Raw genomic sequence first — 9,607 nt, 5'->3', positions numbered from 1 at the left:
CAGATTAGTTACATTGCCATAGTAAGCACGTGACTGACATGTCTTTTGTCTTAATTTGGATGAGAAAATTTTTTGATAAGTCAGTCACAGTCATTTCACAGCAAATAGTTTTAAGATAGAAAGGGGCATGTCCAAATGAAATGCACCATTTTACGAACTATGATGGTCAAGCTAATAGAGTTTCAGACTGTCTTACTTAATGCGGATTTGAGTTTGTGCCCTCAGTCCACTTTAAGCTTAAGAACTTGTTGCCTTTTCTTTCCTGTGTTCACTAAGAACAGCAGAGAGACTCTTTGGCATGCAAGGAAATGTCTCTTCATAGTTTCTTGAGATTTTTCTTGGTGTGTTTCTGCCTGCCATCGTCTGTGCTTGAACCCTTTCCTACTAGCAGTTCCTCGGTGCCAGTCCGTCTGATCTTTATGTCTGCCGGCAGTGAGAGGCCAACTAAAGCCAAAGCTGTAAACCACAGTTGAAGTAAGTCTTTCAATAAAGACTAGACTCTGGAAGTGGCTTTCTCTTATTGTTGTTTATTGTGTCGCTGTTCCAGGCTCAATGAAATAAAGCAGTCTGGCTTTATCAGCAAGGAATAAGACAGCCCTATAGTTTGAGGACTTGGGTTCATTGTGTTAATTAAAATTCAAGTTCTGGTATAGAGGGACAGGAATTTGTATCCATGGGGTCAGTAAGATGACTCATTAAGTGAAGTTGTCTGCCAAGCCTGAGCTTTCAGTTCTGTTCCCAAGAAACCACATGGTGGAAGTTAGCAACTAACTCCTGCTCTCTGTGCACACTGTTGTGTATGTATAGGTTCACACTTTATATCTTATTTTATTTATTTATTTATTTATTTATTTTTGAGAGAGGGTCTTTCTGTGTAGTCCTGGCTGTCCTGGAGCTCATTATGTAGACCAGGCAGTCCTTTAACTCAAATCCTCTAGTCTCTGCTTCTCAAGCGCTGCCATTAAGGGTATACATTATCACACCTAGCAAGTAAATGTAATATAGCTTTTAAAAGGGATATGTTTTATAGTAAAACTTCATTTTTTTTTAATCCTATAAACTTATTTTTACCTTATCTAGGTGGTAAAAATATCTTTGATATTAATCTTTGATAAAAGATTATTCAGAAACATATGTTAGGAAGTATATATAGCCAGTCTTCCAAGTGTCCCCAAATTAAACCCTCACTTGTATTTATGGTGTATGTTGCAAAGATGCTAAACCTCTTAGCTTTTTGCAGTTTTTAAAAAGCTTTTACTTTACTGACTAGGATTCTGTACCCCTGTCATCTCAGCTCTCCAGACACTGGGCAGGGTGTCCGTTTCCAGACTATAGCAGGAACCTTGCCTTAACACCCTCGCCTAAGAAAAGTCCTTATGTCATCCAGTGGAGTGTCTGTTTAAGAGCCAGCTGGTGGTGGAGCATGCTTTTAATCCCAGCACTTGGAGGCAGAGACAAGCAGATCTCTCTAAGTTTGAGGCCAGTCTGGTCTACAGAGTGAGTTCTAGGACAGCCAGAGTAACACAGAGAAACTGTCTCAAAAAACAAAAGTGAAAGAATGTTCTTTTATGCTTAGTAAAGTATAGGTAAAGATTGATGACTAGTCTCTTTTGGGGGCTAGGTTGGGCAGTGTGCTAGGAATGAAACCCTGGACCTTAAGCATGTTAAATAAATGCTCTTCTGTGAAGCTACTATGCCTAGGAGACCTCCTTTTTGTGGAAGAGAACTTGAACCGGGATGTTGCTCTTTGGCAGAGACAGGCATTGAACTCATGGTCCTCCTGCTTTAGCTCCCTAGCGCTGGGATTACAAGTGTATGCCATCATACCACACAGTATTTAAAGCCTTGCTAAGAGGAAATTTGGTTCCTGATTTCTATTGAAATTGGGCTTACTTGAAAGACTAGAACTAGGCTAGATACTTTAGTTCTTAGGGTACTCTGCAAATACCTCTGGTAAGGCAAAATTGACTAAGAACCTAAATATATAAGAAAATTTAGAGATTAGGGTTAGGAGTAGAGGGAACACACATTAATATATAATCATAAATACATGTGTATATAAAGGAGAAAAGCTGGGGAGATGGCTGCATCTCAGCACTTACTCAGATGCAGTAAGTGCTCTGCAAACATGAAGAGTTGCTTCCTAGCCACAGAGACAGGCTGATTCTGGGAGCTCACTGCTCAGCCAGTCCATCTGAAATGAAGTGTTTAGGTTACACTGGGAGACCGTCAGAAAAAGGTGGCTGGCTGGTGAGATGGCCCCACTGCTGGGTGCCATCAAGCCTGATGACCTGTGCTCCATCCCAGGCACTCTTACGGAAGAACTGACTTGTTCAAGCTCTCTTCTGACCTCTACGTGTGCATCCACCAGTTATACAGACACAATGCTAAGTAAATGCATTTTAAAATCAGGTGGAGAAGCTGGGCAGAGGCAAGCTCTGAGTTCGAGGCCAGCCTGGTCTACAAAGTGAGTTCAGGACAGCCAAGGCTAAAAGATCTCGAAAAAAACCCAAATAATAGTATTATAAAGTTAAAAAATTGAATGAAATGAGGAAGCTATTGAGGAAAGCATCCAGTGTTAACGTACCACATGCCGGCACAGATGAGATGAACACAGCTTCACACATGTACTGGAATATTCTCCACAATGTGGGGAGGTACCAGTTACTGAAAGCAATTGCTTCTTTATAGAGTTAGACCTTAATGGAGTGATAATGCATATACGTTTTGGCATAGTTTTAAACAATATGTTACAACTAACAGATATGTATCCGTTAGTGATTTCCTTAATGAATTCAAACCCAATATGTATCTTAAGCGATTAACTTCAATTTGCACCATTTTTATTCATTTTGTTTAACTGGTCTCACTATGTTGTGTGACTTTGGTATCCAACCCAAATCCCATAGTCAGCATGCAGGTTAGGATGGCCAGCATGCAGGTTAGGATGGCTATGAATGTGTCTTAACACGACATTATAAGTTTAGTTCAAATGTGAGGTTCTTTTGTTAATAACGAGTTCTTGAGCATGAGCTTTGTAGACTAGCATCATGCCACTGTGCCAGAAGGATGACAGCCTTGACAGGCTGGCTGGCTTTGCACTCCTGGGCTGCCTCAACCCCTGCACAGCTCTAGGCACATGCCTGGCACTTTGTTTTTGATGAACGCACTAACCAGTGTTGTGCTGAGACATTCTGTAAGAGTGACCTATATTTAATGTCTCCCTTTTGGTTTTGTGCCAGGGTTTAAGCCTGGGGATCTGCTGCTGCTGAGCGTGTCCTGAGCTGTACCCTCGCCGCACTCTCTTTACTCACCTTGTTTCTTTTAAATGGTATGTGTATGGATGTTTTGCCAGCATACATGTCTGCACACCAAATGAGTGCCTGATGACTACAGAGGCTAGAGGAGATGGCCTGAAACTGAAGGTTCAGATGCTTGTAAGCCACACCATACGGGGACCTTGGGAAGAGAACCTAGTTCCTCTGGAAAAGCAGCCAGTGCTGCAGTGCTGCTGAGCTAGCTCTCTAGTGCCCTTTTTTCTTTTGTTGAATTAGGGTATTGTTAGGATGCCCTGACTGCCTTCCAACTACTGGGCTCAAGGAATCTTCCTGTACAGCCTCTAGAGTAGCTAGGACGGCAGGTATATACCACAGGCTGGTTTCATATACGATGTTTTAAAGTCGCGTAGAAATTTTGCAAAACAAAGCTAGTGCATTTGAGTAGCTGTTGGAGGACAGTCGGGCAGTCCTGTACTTAGAGTAATGGCTTTTGGTTAAGGTCCAGTCATTGAACTTGAAGCTGACCTCCGCTTACCTGTGGACCTCACTTTGACTTCATTCTTTTCACTGAGAGGCCTTTTGCAAAATTTCTGGTCATCAAGTGGCACTGTAGAATTGGGTCATTTTAAAGGTAAACTGGGTTTTAGTATATATAGCCAGCAGATACCATAACGCTGCCATCCTCATCCTTCCTCCCCATCCCCGATTTTAAAGAAATTAAATTTCCAGTAAACAGAAATGCAAACTTATTTAGGCAAAATGGCAAGACGTAAGTAACTATGCAATATTGCACTGATAAACGGTATGTGCACATTCCGGATTTTCATATTCAATAAACTAATTAAAAACTAAAGGTAGGCTAGCTGGAGAGATGGCCTAGTGGTTACAAACGCCAGCTACTCAGATTTGATTCCCAGCAGCCACATATAGCTCACAGCCTTCTGTAAATCCAGTTCCAAGGGATCTAAAGCCCTATTCTGGCTTCTTCAGGTACCAGGCACACACATGGTTCACATAAACACATGCAGGCAAACCATCCATACACATATAAAATAATAATAAGCCCCTAAGGTTAGGGCTGAGGAGATGGCTTAGTCCCTAAACTTCCTTGTAAGCAATAAAGAACTGTCTGTGTTCAGTTCCTAGAACCCATGAAAGGGTTGGATATGGGGACACGTGATCCACGTGCTGGAGATGGGAAGACAGAGGCTTGGGGTTCATTGACCAATCAGCCTAGCCCAATCAGGGAGCCCCAACTCCCAGTGAGAAACCCTGTCTCAAAAAATGAAGAGGGCAGCATCTGAGGAACAACACCTGAATTTGACCTCTGGCCTCTGTATGCAAGCACACACTCATGCACACAAGTTAAATTCCTTTTTGTTTTTAAAGTAAAATGGGTTTGGTGGCTAAGAGATTGCTCTTGCAGAGGATCTGGGTTTGATTATGGAGATTTACAACCATCCATAACTCTAGTTACAGGGTATCTGATACCCTGTAGTGGAAGTTTTGTTATGCTTTAATCCCGAGTGTGGGATTTTAGTTCATCCACAGCTGATAATTGCCCTGCCTTCGGGGTTGGGGAGGGGGGAGGCATGGTCTTTACCAGCTGGTAATAGCCTGCCTGCTGCGGCATGGGGAGGCGTGTGACCTAGGGCTCTGAAGGATATAAATATGAGAGCCCAGAAAGAGAAGGGGTGGCAGTTTGGAGAGACCAGAGACAGCGTGGCAGTTTGGAGAGACACAGAAGAGACGCTTTCTGGCGCACATTGACTTGGAGGAGACAAGGAGACTGCTTGCTGCATTTGCTGTTATCCTGACCGTGGGAGGTTGGTATTGACCCAAAAGAACCCATCGACCCTAAACAGCCAGGAGAGGTAATGGGATCTGCACCCCCTCTCCCCACTAACCTTCTCTCTTTTACCTGGGATTAAAGGGTTGGTGGAAGGGAAGTAGAGGCATACCTAGCCCAAGTAAAATAGAGTTTAAAAACGAATACAACAATGCCCTCTTCTGACCTCCGCAGGCACCAAGCATGCACATAATGCACACACATAACATAGAGGCAAAACAGACAAAAAAAAATGTAAACCCACACGTGCTGGTGAGATGCCTCAGCTAACCACTCACAATCCCACAGCGGAAGGACAAACTGACTCCTGGAAGTTGTCTTCTGACTACACACTATGACACGTACAGGCCACACTTCACACTGACTATTTTAAAAGTGTTACGAAGATGCATAGGAGATGAAGCCCCCTCCACTTAATCTTACCTCGCTCCCCTTTAAAGCAAGGAGGGAACTTGAAAGGCACTTGAACTGCGCTTGGCTAGGCACTAGCATGGCACAGTTTATGCCATGCCAGCTTGGCTGTTGATGTGCAACGCGCGCCTGGTTTAAGGGCACCCATGCTATCAAGAGGAGCATGGCGATCTGTGCTTATAATCTCAGCAAGAAGCAGGAGAATCATGAGTTTGAAGCCCTCGTGGTCTACATAGCAAGTTTTAGTGCGACTAGGGCTAGAGTGCAAGTTCTTGGTTCCCCCGGCCCCCCAAAAGCCGATATATGCCCCTACTATCTCCAGTTTCTATGAAGATATGTTTATATTTAGCAAAGTGGATTCTACATGTGTGTTGGGCAAATGTTACTGCTTGAAACTAACTTCATTTGATCATTTGCAACGGAAGGAAGGTCTTTTTAAATTCTGCATCTAATGTGTTATACCCAGGGACATAGTTTTTATTTTTTGTTTTTGTTTTGTTTTGTTTAAGAATGACCTCATTCCCTGTTTCAGTTGAATGTATCAGTCTTCTTCCTTGAGAAGGAGCATCCAGAAGCAGAGGAACAGATTGTTTTGAGACCAGGCTGGCCTTGAACTCACAGAGCACTTTTTAAGAAAAGTTATGTGTGTGGGTGTTTTGCCTGCATGTATGCCTATGTACCACGCATGCTTGATGCTCAGAGAGGCAAGAAAAGGGCGTCAGATCTGGGCCTGGAGCTACACGAGCTACTATGCAGGTGCTAGGAATGGAGCCCAGTTCCTCTGCAAGAGCAGCACCTTTACCTGATGAGCCATTTCACTGGCCAAACACAATATTTTGGGTAATAGCTCAATGTACTCCCTGCCCACCATCCCAACCCTGTGTTTTTGGTTATGTTACCTCTAACCCTTCATATGACAATGAGGCTGTAATATTTTATATAGAAATAGGAAATTCAGTCTTTCCACTGTCAGGTCATTTCATTTTTTTATAGCCCTTGCAACAACTGCTCCGTGTATCTGTGTAATTCTTTGCTTGATGATGCTCCTCAGAGGCTGGCTTCCTCTAAGGTGCTGCCGGTGGGGCTCGGGCGAAGGCTGGAATGGGATTTCCAAAAGGGAAGGCAGTGTAGGTGTACAATCTTGCCTTCACCCCGGCACACATGCCCTCCGTTTCCACGTTACTCCTTGAGTGTGCATTTGAGTGAGTGCTTGTTTGCTCCCTTGCCTCACTGATTTGGGAGTAGTCTCTGTCAGCTTCTTAGTAACAAGAATAAATAAAGGATTATAAGAGAAGTGGAAATCTAATCTTAATAAAAGAATTTAAAATAATACAAAAATTTCATATTCTGGGAACAGTGATCTAATGAACTACATTTTTAAATGTAGATGGGAGAGAAAGGGAGAGAGGCAAAGGGAGAAGAAGAGGGAGAGGGAGAGAGAAAGAGAGAGAGATTGAAGGAAAGCATGCGCAAACACTAGGACCTAAGGGAGAGAACATTGGTTCTCTCCTGCCACCTTGTGGGATTCAGAAACTGAGCTCATCAGTACCGCACAAACAAGTACCTCTGCCTCCTAAGCCACTCACCGGCCTGACCACACTTAATCAAAAATGTGAATGTGTGGAGACGGGACAAACGCCACGATATACGTATGGGGTTCTGAGGACAACTTTAGGGAGTCAGTTCTCTACTCCCACCTTGTGGGCCCTGGGTATAGAATTCAGGTTGACTGGTTTGGTCGCTTTTGTCTTTACCCACTGAATCATCTTGATGCACCCCCCTCACTATTTCATACTTGAAGCTTTTTTGTATTTTTCCATTCTTTATCTACCTTTCTATAACATACACTGACAATTTGACTGTGGGTATTAACGTGGATCATTTTAATCAGATGCCAAGTGTGGCGGCTCACACCTATAATCACAGTACTCAGGGAGCTCTGGCAAGAGGATTACCCACGAGATCAGTGTGGGCTACAGAGTACGTCCAGACCAGCCTGAGTGTCAGATAGAAACCCTGTCTCAGAACAATGACTTTAATCAAAGTATTAGCAAGACTGTGGAAAACTGGAATTCTTGTTAGCTGTTACCCGGATGTAAAATAGGAGAGCCACTATGGATGGAAGCGGGGAGACTTCTCAAAACTGTGAAATAGAATTGCCATGTGACCTGAAATCTACATCTGCCTGTATACCCAAAAGAACTAAAAGCAGGCTTTCAGAGATTTGCATGTCTCAGTTTGTAGCAACACTATTCATAATTGCCAGAGGCAGAAGAGCCTAAATGTTCACACACAGATGAATGGAAAAACAAAATGGGGTCTATACCACGAAATGGAATATTGCTCAGCCTTGAACTGAAAATTAAATTGGATGGATGTGCACGTGTAATCCCAGGGCTCAGGAGACTAAGACAAGAGGGGCCTTAACTTGGCCTGGGCTACATATGTATTGAGACCCTGTCTTACGAAAGTGGAAAAGGAAGGAAACAAAGAAATGAAAGCAAAGAGTGGAGAAAGGGAATGATGCCGGTACTTTTCCGGCGTAGAGGCACCACGAAGGCAGCTTGCTAAGTGAAGTAAGCTGGAGACAATATGATTTTGTTTACATTATTAAGGATGTCAAGTTTAAAATACCCAAATTGGAGTGTCAGAGGAGAAAGGGAGGGGCGAAGCTAGTTAACAGATAGAAAGAATCTCAGACTGGTGACGGGATAGAAGATTCTGGAGAGGTCCTTTGCAGGGTGTTACAATGTTCAATACAGTTGAACTGAACACCTGAAAATAGGTGGAGTGTGGAATTTGATATGTGTTTAATTTTTTTCACTGATTTTTATATAGATGGGTATTTTGCCTGCATGTATGCCTGGGCATCACATGTGTGCCTGGTACCCTCAGAGGTCAGAGGAGAGTGTCAGAGCCCCTGGAACTGGAATGTGAGCTACTATGAGGGGGATGGGAATCGAACCCGAGTCCTCTGAAAGGACATCCAGTGCTCTTAACCACTGAGCCATCTCTCCAGCCCCGAGAGAAGCTTCTTTTTGCAATGGGTGATGGTTAATGCAGAGATTCATAAAACTGCAGAGAATAAGTCTCAGTTGAGTGCTCAGCCCCGGAGAGAATATGTCAACTCCCTTGAGGCTAAGGAAACATTGTCGAAGCGAGAGTGGACTGAGGGTGAAAAGCCAGAGGATGAGGAGGCTTCCTGTGAGGTGCTGTCTCCTGCACATGACGGGTCTGCTCCACGGTCAACTCTCAGCGGTTACCTGCACGGCTGCACAAGACTGGATTCAGTGACATTCCATCCTGGCTGGAGAGAGGATTCCTCCTTGACAGTTAATGGTTTCGGGGAGGAATAGTGTAGCTGACGTGCTCCAGGAAATACCTCCCAGCCTTGCGCATACAAGCAGGCCTAATTAACACGATGTACAACGGATCACATACACAGGTATAGACATGAAAATATGTGCTTGGTGGTGGTAGAGCATTTGTCAGGAAGAAGGGTTTCAGCAGGAGAGAGAGAGAGAGAGAGAGAGGGTAACAAGTGGTGAAAGTGTCCCAAACCCATTATACATATGTATGAAATTGCCAAATGGGGCCAAAAAAAAAGGGGGGGGGAGGCAGAAAAGAAAGAAAAAAGAATCCAGCTAACTATTAGCCTACTAATGGGTTGCCTTTTGCCTCAAATTGCTATGAGGTAATTTAAATCTGCTGGTATCTAAAGCCTAATGGCATAAAAATATATCTGCAGAAATGATCTCAGTCGTTCTGTTGGGCTCTAAATGCCTGCAGGACAAAGCGGATACAGTCTTTATCCCCCTGCTGCCCCAAGTGACAGCTCCTGCTGGTGCGGAAGTAAGGGGAACTCTCACCCGTTACTGATGGGGATGAAACTTGTACAGCCACTGTGGAAATCAGGGTCATAGCTCCTCAGGAAGATGGGAATCAATCGACCTCGAGCTGCAACTACACCACTCCTGGCCATATCCCCAAAGGACACTTCATTCTACCCAGAGACACCTGCTCAGCTCTGCTCACTGCAGCGCTATTTGTAATAGCCAAAATTTGCAAG

The sequence above is a fragment of the Psammomys obesus genome, unplaced genomic scaffold (assembly GCF_907164565.1).
Source record: "Psammomys obesus unplaced genomic scaffold, mPsaObe1.curated_primary_1811, whole genome shotgun sequence".
NCBI classification, from domain to species: domain Eukaryota; kingdom Metazoa; phylum Chordata; class Mammalia; order Rodentia; family Muridae; genus Psammomys; species Psammomys obesus.
The sequence above is the reverse complement of the archived record's forward strand: the minus strand, read 5'-3'. Positions refer to the sequence as shown.